Raw genomic sequence first — 8726 nt, forward strand, 5'->3', positions numbered from 1 at the left:
GATTCTATTTTACCAACTCCAAGTTGAAACCATGGTTTGATAAAAATTTTCCTTTTCTGAGTAGTGAATTTATGTGAACATTTTAAACAGTAAAATATATACTACATGTGTATGTATGTGTTTATCTATATCTGTATTTATATATATATATACACACATATATACATATGTAGATATAATTCCATTTATTAAAAAGAATTATACTATGGAAACAAATATCCATCAGTGAAGGACTGCTAAAATAAATTATGGTACATATCTTTATATCCGAGTATTTGTGTATCCATTAAAAATAATAAAGTTGAAAATAGAAATAGGATATGCTTTAGGATCCTACAACAAAAATTTTAAAAGAAGAGTAGATTTTAAAATTGGCAAATTATCAGTAATTGTTGAAGCTGGATGAAGGTTATATGAAAGGTTAAATTTTCTATATACTAAGTTTTAAATTTTCTATTAATAGAAAAAGTCAAAAGGAATCATTGGGAAGCACTCTATGTTTTCATATGGAAATATCTTCAAGATAGAATGTGAATAGAAAGAAGTGAGGAGCAGGATGGGGGACACAGTGGGGAAACATACATCTGTAAGGACTTAAATAAGGAAATTATGGAATGCTATCCAAAAAGGAATTAAAGTGGTTACGTGGGGGCATGGAGACAGAAGTCAGGAACTAAAAGGATGGGGGATAAGGATGGCAGTAAGACTTTTCAATGTATACCTTTTTGTACTTTTGAATTTTTGAGCCCTGTGAATGTATTACATATTCAAAAACTTAAATGTATGAAATAAGAGTTCATCAGATAGAAACGAATCTGTCCTCAAAAATTGGGGACATGTTGTTTCCATAGTTACATTCCAGCCTTGAAGAGAACTCAGACTACTTTCACAAAGATTATCTCATTTATCTTCACAAAAACCCTGAAAAATTAAAAACGGGCATGGGGGAGGGGGAAGCAGGAATCTTCAGTCTGATACAGGCTGGGCACGTCACATGAAACAGGAATTAGGTTTGTTCTCCCTGGATCTTAGAGAGAGAGAGAGAGAACATAAGACTCAACAGAATGTACTTTTAACAGGGAAAGCAGTCTAAGGGAGCCCTCAGAAGTAGCTAATTGCCTGCGTAATCTCCATATAAAATCTTGGTGGAGCATGCAATTTAACAGACATTTATTGAGCTTAGACTGTGCTAGACCCAAAGGTAGAACGGAGTTAAAGATGAACAAACCAAATTCTTAGATATGGCTATCTCTGCGGGGGAGGAGAGGGTTACTTGGCAATATCTGTAAAGATTTAAAATGCCTTGGACTTCCCTGGTGGCGCAGTGGATAAGGCTCCACGCTCCCAATGCAGGGGGTCCGGGTTTGATCACTGGTTCGATCCCACATGCATGCTGTAACTAAGAGTTTGCATACCGCAACTAACACCCAGTGCAACCAAATAAATAAATAAATATTTTTTTTAAAAAAAATGCCTGCATCCTAAAACCCAGAAATTTCATTTTATGGTGTCTACATGTACAAAAGAGGCATATGTTATAAGGATAATCTTTGCATCATTGTTCTGCAGTATCCTAAGTTGGAAATGACCTATATGTCAATTAATAGGGGATTGACTGGCTAAAGAAACTAGAGTATTATATATTCATAGTAGGAAATACCAGGAAGCAGTTTGGAAAAAGAGAATAAAAGACAACTTGAGAAAGCTACATGTAATAAAAGAATAGATAGCCAAAATTTATGGTTGAATTGGAAAGAAAAAAAAGTTGAAGAATTATCCATACAATATGAAACAAGTAAAATTGTTTTAAAATTTCTTATTTTCCATGGGCACATATACGTGTATGCAATATGCAGGAAAAGGTCTGAAGGGAAACCAAAAAGTGATAACAATATTCACTTCCAGGGACTGGGAAAAGGAATGGTGAAGGGATGCCTTTAGCCTTCTCTGTAATTTTCTAAATTTTTACAAGGCCAGTGAATTTATGGATCACTCATTTAGTTAAAATAGTTGCTTTCATACTTAAAAGCAGAGAAAAGGAGAAGGTAGCATCCTTTCTCAATAATGCTGGGAGATGCAAAAGCCATCTTTAGACCATGAGAAGAGCCACTTACTAAGGATGGTGGAACAAAAACATCTAAGGAGTTTGGTACCTTAATTACATCCTGGTATTGCTGCATAGCCTGGGCTGCTACCTATGACTTCTTGTTCTGTGAGAAAAATAAACCTTTTGGTTAAGCCCACAGTCAGGTTCCATGCTGACAAGTGTGGTCTAACAAACACACGGGACTCTGGAGAGGTTCGTTTTGGGGAAAGAATAGAGGTGCCTGAAAGGCATTAGCCTAGCATGGCTTTGAAAATGTAAAAGAATTTCTGCTCCGCTCCTAGGTTCCCTGGGACCACCAGGCCCAGAGCATGTGCCAGACACACTGGGCATCAGATAGATCCACAGCCCTCAAAGCCTCGGGGAAACATGGAATGAAGGGGGCGGGGGTGCACGAGCTTCAGATCCCCCTAAGCAAAAACACAGGGCAGAAGGACAGGCTGCTAGAGAGCTGAGTACCTGTAATTTGACTCCAGCGTTTAGGGCCATAGATCCCACTCTACATGTAGCAGCAGCAAGTGTGAGGGAAGAGCTGGCGCTTAGGCAGCTGTTTGTTTTGAACCTGCCTGGGCAGCTCCCTGAACATTTATTTCAAAAGCAGGCAAGGGAAGGGGACATTTCAGGGGTGGAAAAAAAGAGCTTAGGAGAAGGGAAAAGAAAGGCACGCACCCTTGAAATGGATTATATTCCCCAAGGCAATCTTGGTCTTTTCAGATGGGCCAACTCTCCCCTGATGGGATTTCCCAGAACCTGACCACACCCTAGACCTGGGCTCAGCCAAGTGTCGTCAGCCAGACTAGAGCACGACTAGACTGGAGGCTGTTTGAATGTCAAAAGGAGACCAAAGTGTCAGTCACTGACATGAAAGGGGAGGAGCCTTTTGAGAAGGAGTCAACTGGGTGGAGCTACTCAGAGAGGCCTGGGAAGATGGTGGTGTAGCCAGTTGGCCAGGCCGTATAGGCAGGTGGGGTTGGCCATTGTTTCCTAAAGTCTGGCAGTGAGGAAAGAAACAAATATGGTAGCAGCTTTAAAAACACGGTGGAGCTGAGGAAAGAAGGGAGGTCCAGGCAAGAGAGGTAGCCAGCGGGACCGAAGGGGCACACAGAGTGGGAATTTTATTTATTTATTTATTTATATTTTTTAAAAAGATTATTTATTTATTTTTGGCTGTGTTGGGTCTTCGTTTCTATGCGAGGGCTTTCTCTAGTTGCGGCGAGCGGGGGCCACTCTTCTTCGTGGTGCACGGGCCTCTCACTGTCGCAGCCTCTCTTGTTGCAGAGCAGAGGCTCCAGACGCGCAGGCTCAGTAGTTGTGGCTCACGGGCCCAGTTGCTCCGCGGCATGTGGGATCTTCCCAGACCAGGGCTCGAACCCATGTCCCCTGCATTGGCAGGCAGATTCTCAACCACTGCGCCACCAGGGAAGCCCCCAGAGTGGCAATTTTAGATCGTGGCAGGCTGCAGCCATGCCTGCACTGCCACCTCATCTCCTAGGGTGCCTCCTATCCTTTTGTTTGCTCTTAGGGTCCTTTAATCTTTTTTTGCTTTTAGGATCTCCCAGAGAATTTGAACTTCAGCTAGACAATCTTAAAAATGAAACATTTTTAATGTCCAAAGACATGTTATAATGGTAAATGCCAAGTGACAAGGGTACTGTGATCATTTAAAGGATGAGACACAGAGCCAGCTCTCAATAGAAACTTGAGAATATTTCCTAATGACTAAAGAGAGGTCAGCAAACTAAAACTTGAAAGTGAGAAAGGAATTTGGACCACCTAATCCAACTCCTTTACTTTATAAATGAGAAAACAGAAGGTCAGAGAGAGGAAGTGAGTAGCCCAAGTCACACAGCTAGTTTGGGTATTATAAAAGCAAACACAGAGCACATATACCAGGAACTTTACACTTTCCACCCACTAATTCATTTAATTTTTACATCAGCCCTATCAAGTGGATATTCTGAGGCAAAGTAATTCATCTGAGGCCACACAGAGAAAGTAAACTGCAGAGCTGGGATTTGAACCCACATAATCTGCCTCCAGAGAGTCTGTGCTCTTAAACACTTTTTATTCCCTTGCTTCCTCAGTAGCTTTTTCTCCACTCTCCCAAGCTACCTCCACCCCCCCACCCCCCCCACCCCCGCATCCCTCTACGTCCTCACCACTACTATTCCCCTCCCCTGCCTGCCCTCTCCTTGCAATATCAATAGGATGTCCTTGCCTTTCTCCTGTGTTCGTGTTTGGATCGAGGCAGGAGAGAAGGCTGGTTTCCTGTGGTGTGAAGAAAATGGCAGAGGAAGAGTAAAGGGCAGGTGGCCACCATGGAGGGCAGGCAGGGTCTGAGGCATGAACCAACGAGGATCAGGGCCTAAGCCTCTGCTGAGCTCCCCGGGTGAACTGGCCTCGTCTCCCTCTCTTATTTGGAACATAAAGTTGGAATGTGGGGTTCCTAGAGACTTGGTGAGGTGGGGATGATGAGCCCCAGGAAATGGTATGCAAAACTTTGATCATATGCATTTTTTCACATTACACCTCCTCCAGTACAAAAGCTGCTGTAGAATGAACCAGACTCTGCATATTGCCCTCTCCCACATCTCCTGGGATCCCAGGAGAGACAGCCATGATAGAGGCAAGAGCACTGGGGCTGGAATTAGGAAATTAGGGTTCAGATCCTGGCCACTTAACTAACTGTGTGGCCTTAAGGAAATCACATCACTTCTTGGAACCACAGTTTCTTTTTTCTTTTTTTTCTTTTTGGCTGCGTTGAGTCCAGCTGCTGAGCTCTAGAGTCTAGCAGACTCTCTAGTTGAGGCGAGCGGGGGCTACTCTTCATTGCAGTGCACAGGCTTCTTATTGCAGTGGCTTCTCTTGTGGCGGAGCACGGGCTCTAGGCTAGCAGGCTTCAGGAGTTGCAGCACGCGGGCTCAGTAGTTGTGGCTCAGGGGCTTAGTTGCTCCACGGCATGTGGGATCTTCCTGGACCCGTGCTCGAACCCGTGTCCCCTGCATTGGCAGGCGGGTTCTTAACCACTGTGCCACCAGGGAAATCCTGGAACCTCAGTTTCTTCATCTGTTGAGAATAACTTACCTCTCACCTAGAGGAGTTGTGAGAATCAGATGAACACTTGCAGTGAGCAAGTGCACCCAGCTCAAGCTTGGCATGTAGTTGGCCTTCATAGACTGTTGGTCACATCTGAATCTTGGGAGATGGGCAGCCCCAGCTCTCAGGGAAAACCTGAGCAAGATTCCTAGCTACAGGGTCTTAGTGGCAGCATGGCTGAAAGAGAGCTCTGGGCTATTTGATTTGAAGCTCTATTTGCTTAGCAAGCACACCCTTTTTTGTTTTGTTTTACTTAAAAATTCTATCTTGTCCTAACATAAACCTCCCTATTAAGAAATTAATTTTAAACATTTTCATTTTAAAGTCCTACATTCTCATTACTAAACATTTTAAAATGTAGGAAAATCAGCCATAGTTCTACCATTTAATTTTAACATTGAACATATTTTTTCCAGTTTTTTTCAATGTGTGCTTTTTTTTTGGTTTTGACTTTGGTAAGATGCTGATAAAAACTAATTAGGTTTTATTTTCTTCTCGGACAAAATTGTAAATACAAATATATATATGTATACCTATAATAAATATAATATAAATATATAATATATAAATATATAGAATATATATATGAGAGTGAGAGACAGAGAGAGAGACAGAAGTGGGATCTTCCTGGACCCGTGCTCGAACCCGTGTCCCCTGCATTGGCAGGCGGGTTCTTAACCACTGTGCCACCAGGGAAATCCTGGAACCTCAGTTTCTTCATCTGTTGAGAATAACTTACCTCTCACCTAGAGGAGTTGTGAGAATCAGATGAACACTTGCAGTGAGCAAGTGCACCCAGCTCAAGCTTGGCATGTAGTTGGCCTTCATAGACTGTTGGTCACATCTGAATCTTGGGAGATGGGCAGCCCCAGCTCTCAGGGAAAACCTGAGCAAGATTCCTAGCTACAGGGTCTTAGTGGCAGCATGGCTGAAAGAGAGCTCTGGGCTATTTGATTTGAAGCTCTATTTGCTTAGCAAGCACACCCTTTTTTGTTTTGTTTTACTTAAAAATTCTATCTTGTCCTAACATAAACCTCCCTATTAAGAAATTAATTTTAAACATTTTCATTTTAAAGTCCTACATTCTCATTACTAAACATTTTAAAATGTAGGAAAATCAGCCATAGTTCTACCATTTAATTTTAACATTGAACATATTTTTTCCAGTTTTTTTCAATGTGTGCTTTTTTTTTGGTTTTGACTTTGGTAAGATGCTGATAAAAACTAATTAGGTTTTATTTTCTTCTCGGACAAAATTGTAAATACAAATATATATATGTATACCTATAATAAATATAATATAAATATATAATATATAAATATATAGAATATATATATGAGAGTGAGAGACAGAGAGAGAGACAGAAACAGCAAGAGAGAGGGAGGGAGAGGGAGGTTTATTTTCAGGAACTGGCTCACAGGATCATGGAGGCTTGGCAAATCCAAAGGGGTGGAGATCGAGGGAAGAGTTGCAGTTTGAGTCACAGCAGAGCCCCTTCTTGCTCTGGGGACGTTACTCTTTGTCCCACTTCAACAGATTAGAGGAGGCCCACCCACATTATTAAGGGTAAACTGCTTTACTCAAAGTCCACCAATGTAAATCTCATCCAAAAACACCTTCACAGAAACCACGGGCAGGCACCATGGCCCAGGCTAGCTGATATATAAAGCTAACACTTTGGTACTTCCATGACCATGACCGTCCAGTGGTTTAAGACTCTGCGCTTCCACTGCAGGGGGTGCAGATTCGATCCCTGGTCAGGGAACTGAGATCCCACGTGCCACATAATGTGGTCAAAAATTAAAAAAAAAAAATTTAACACTTTGTAAAAGTTTTTTATAAATAAAAGTTCTGAGGGTCGAATGGAGCTCTGTGTAAGCTGCTTCTCATACCATAACGGTATTTGTGGAAATCATGCCAGGTGCTGAACCCTGGGCAAGTTTACTTAATTCTAGGAAGAGTTTTCTAGTAGGTGTGGTAGTATGCGTGGAGTGCTTTACTCTCTGGAATGAGCAAGCTCGCTGCTTTTGTTTAGATTGTATGATGAGGATAGGAGTTCGCGGTAGAGCGGATGGAAATTGTGGATGGAGGTGGTTAAATCACATGACTTTCCTTAGTGAGGTCACTTGGCTTGAAGGAACCAGGTGGGACAATGACATTCTGACAGCACCTCTTAAGGAGACAATGAAATGTTCTTGGGTGTTTCTCTAGATCATGTCCTCTGGAAAGCATGCAAGCCCAACCTACTGCTTTAACAAAGCTCCATCACCCTCAGGAGAGGGCTTGGGGCGGCCCAGGCAATAAAGGGAATTAAAACTCCGGCAAGGGTGAAAAAGACTTCAGGCCAAAGTCCCTTTCCCAAAGAATGGGAGGTGGAGCCATGAGCCCTGCTATTTCTATCTTCCCAGAGATTACCAGTCTGGCTGGAAGGTATCTCTGTCAAGAGAAATTTGCAGAGCTTGAGAGCCAGTAGGTCAGAAGGGTCTGAGGGAAGAATGGCCCCACCCCTGCCCCACCTCCCAACACACCCACCGCCAGTAGCCTCCATCATCAGCAACTTTAGTCATCCCCAGCCTAAGATAGAGGCTGCCCTGCAGCCTTAGCAGGAAAGGTCATTTGATTTAAATAGCTGTGGCATCCGCAGCAACTTTCCTGGCCTAAGAAAGGAAACCCAAGCCACAAGAGATGTTGAGCCCACAGCTCTACCTACTGTGGCAAGGACAGAAAGGGAGGCTAAGGAGCATTTGTTAGACATCGGCTGTGTTCCCTACTAGTGTGCTTTGGCGCATCCACAGAATGACCTTACTTAATCCAGAGGGCTGTGTATCATTATAAACATGTTGTAGGTGATGAAAAATCTCAGCAAGATTAAATGACTTGCCCAAAGGTAAGAGGATCAGACATCGCTCCTTCACTGACTTAGTGCTGTAGACTTATGGCCATGGGGCTGAAAAGTGTAGACTTTTTCTTCTGAAAGGATGATAAATGCATGATTTTTTTAAAACTCCAAACTGTAGAGAAAAGCAACCACAAACAATTCGCTCTTATCCTTGTCTCAAGGAAGTCACCATCAGTACTTGAAAATTTTACCAGGAATAGTTTATGAATTTAAGCTTATAATTGCACCTGGGAGTGTGTGTGTCTGCTTTTGGTGTGCTCCCACCTTTGCTTTTTCACTTAACAATATAGGTCCAATTTCCCTATCAGTACACATAGACCTCCTTCATTCTTCTTAACAGCTGCGTAATACCTATGAATGGGCCTTACTTATCTAACCACTTGGTTTCAATAGTTTGCTAATATAAACAATAGGGCAATGATCTTTCCTTACACATATTTATGCATATATGCAAGCATATATATTTCTAGAAGGATATTTGCTGTGTCAAAAGGATATGTGCATTGGAAAATAGTAATTTTTTTAAAGTTTTTTTAAAATATCTTTATTGGAGTATAATTGCTTTACAATGGTGTGTTAGTTTCTGCTTTATAACATAGTGAATCAGCCATACATATACATATGTT

General features: G+C 42.0%; 1 long non-coding RNA gene across 1 annotated transcript in view; it reads right to left on the reverse strand.

Moving 5' to 3' along the window:
- Positions 1-255: 255 nt before the first annotated feature.
- LOC114486122 (uncharacterized) overlaps positions 256-8726 on the reverse strand; it is a 14970-nt gene continuing 6499 nt past the window's right edge. Inside the window, exons 2-3 of the long non-coding RNA XR_003679372.1 lie at positions 2154-2210; positions 256-1027 (exon numbers count right to left, since the gene is read on the reverse strand). This is a non-coding gene — a long non-coding RNA (uncharacterized lncRNA). The remainder of the gene's footprint in view (positions 1028-2153; positions 2211-8726) is intronic.

The sequence above is a fragment of the Physeter macrocephalus genome, chromosome 4, assembly GCF_002837175.3.
Source record: "Physeter macrocephalus isolate SW-GA chromosome 4, ASM283717v5, whole genome shotgun sequence".
Lineage (NCBI taxonomy): Eukaryota > Metazoa > Chordata > Mammalia > Artiodactyla > Physeteridae > Physeter > Physeter macrocephalus.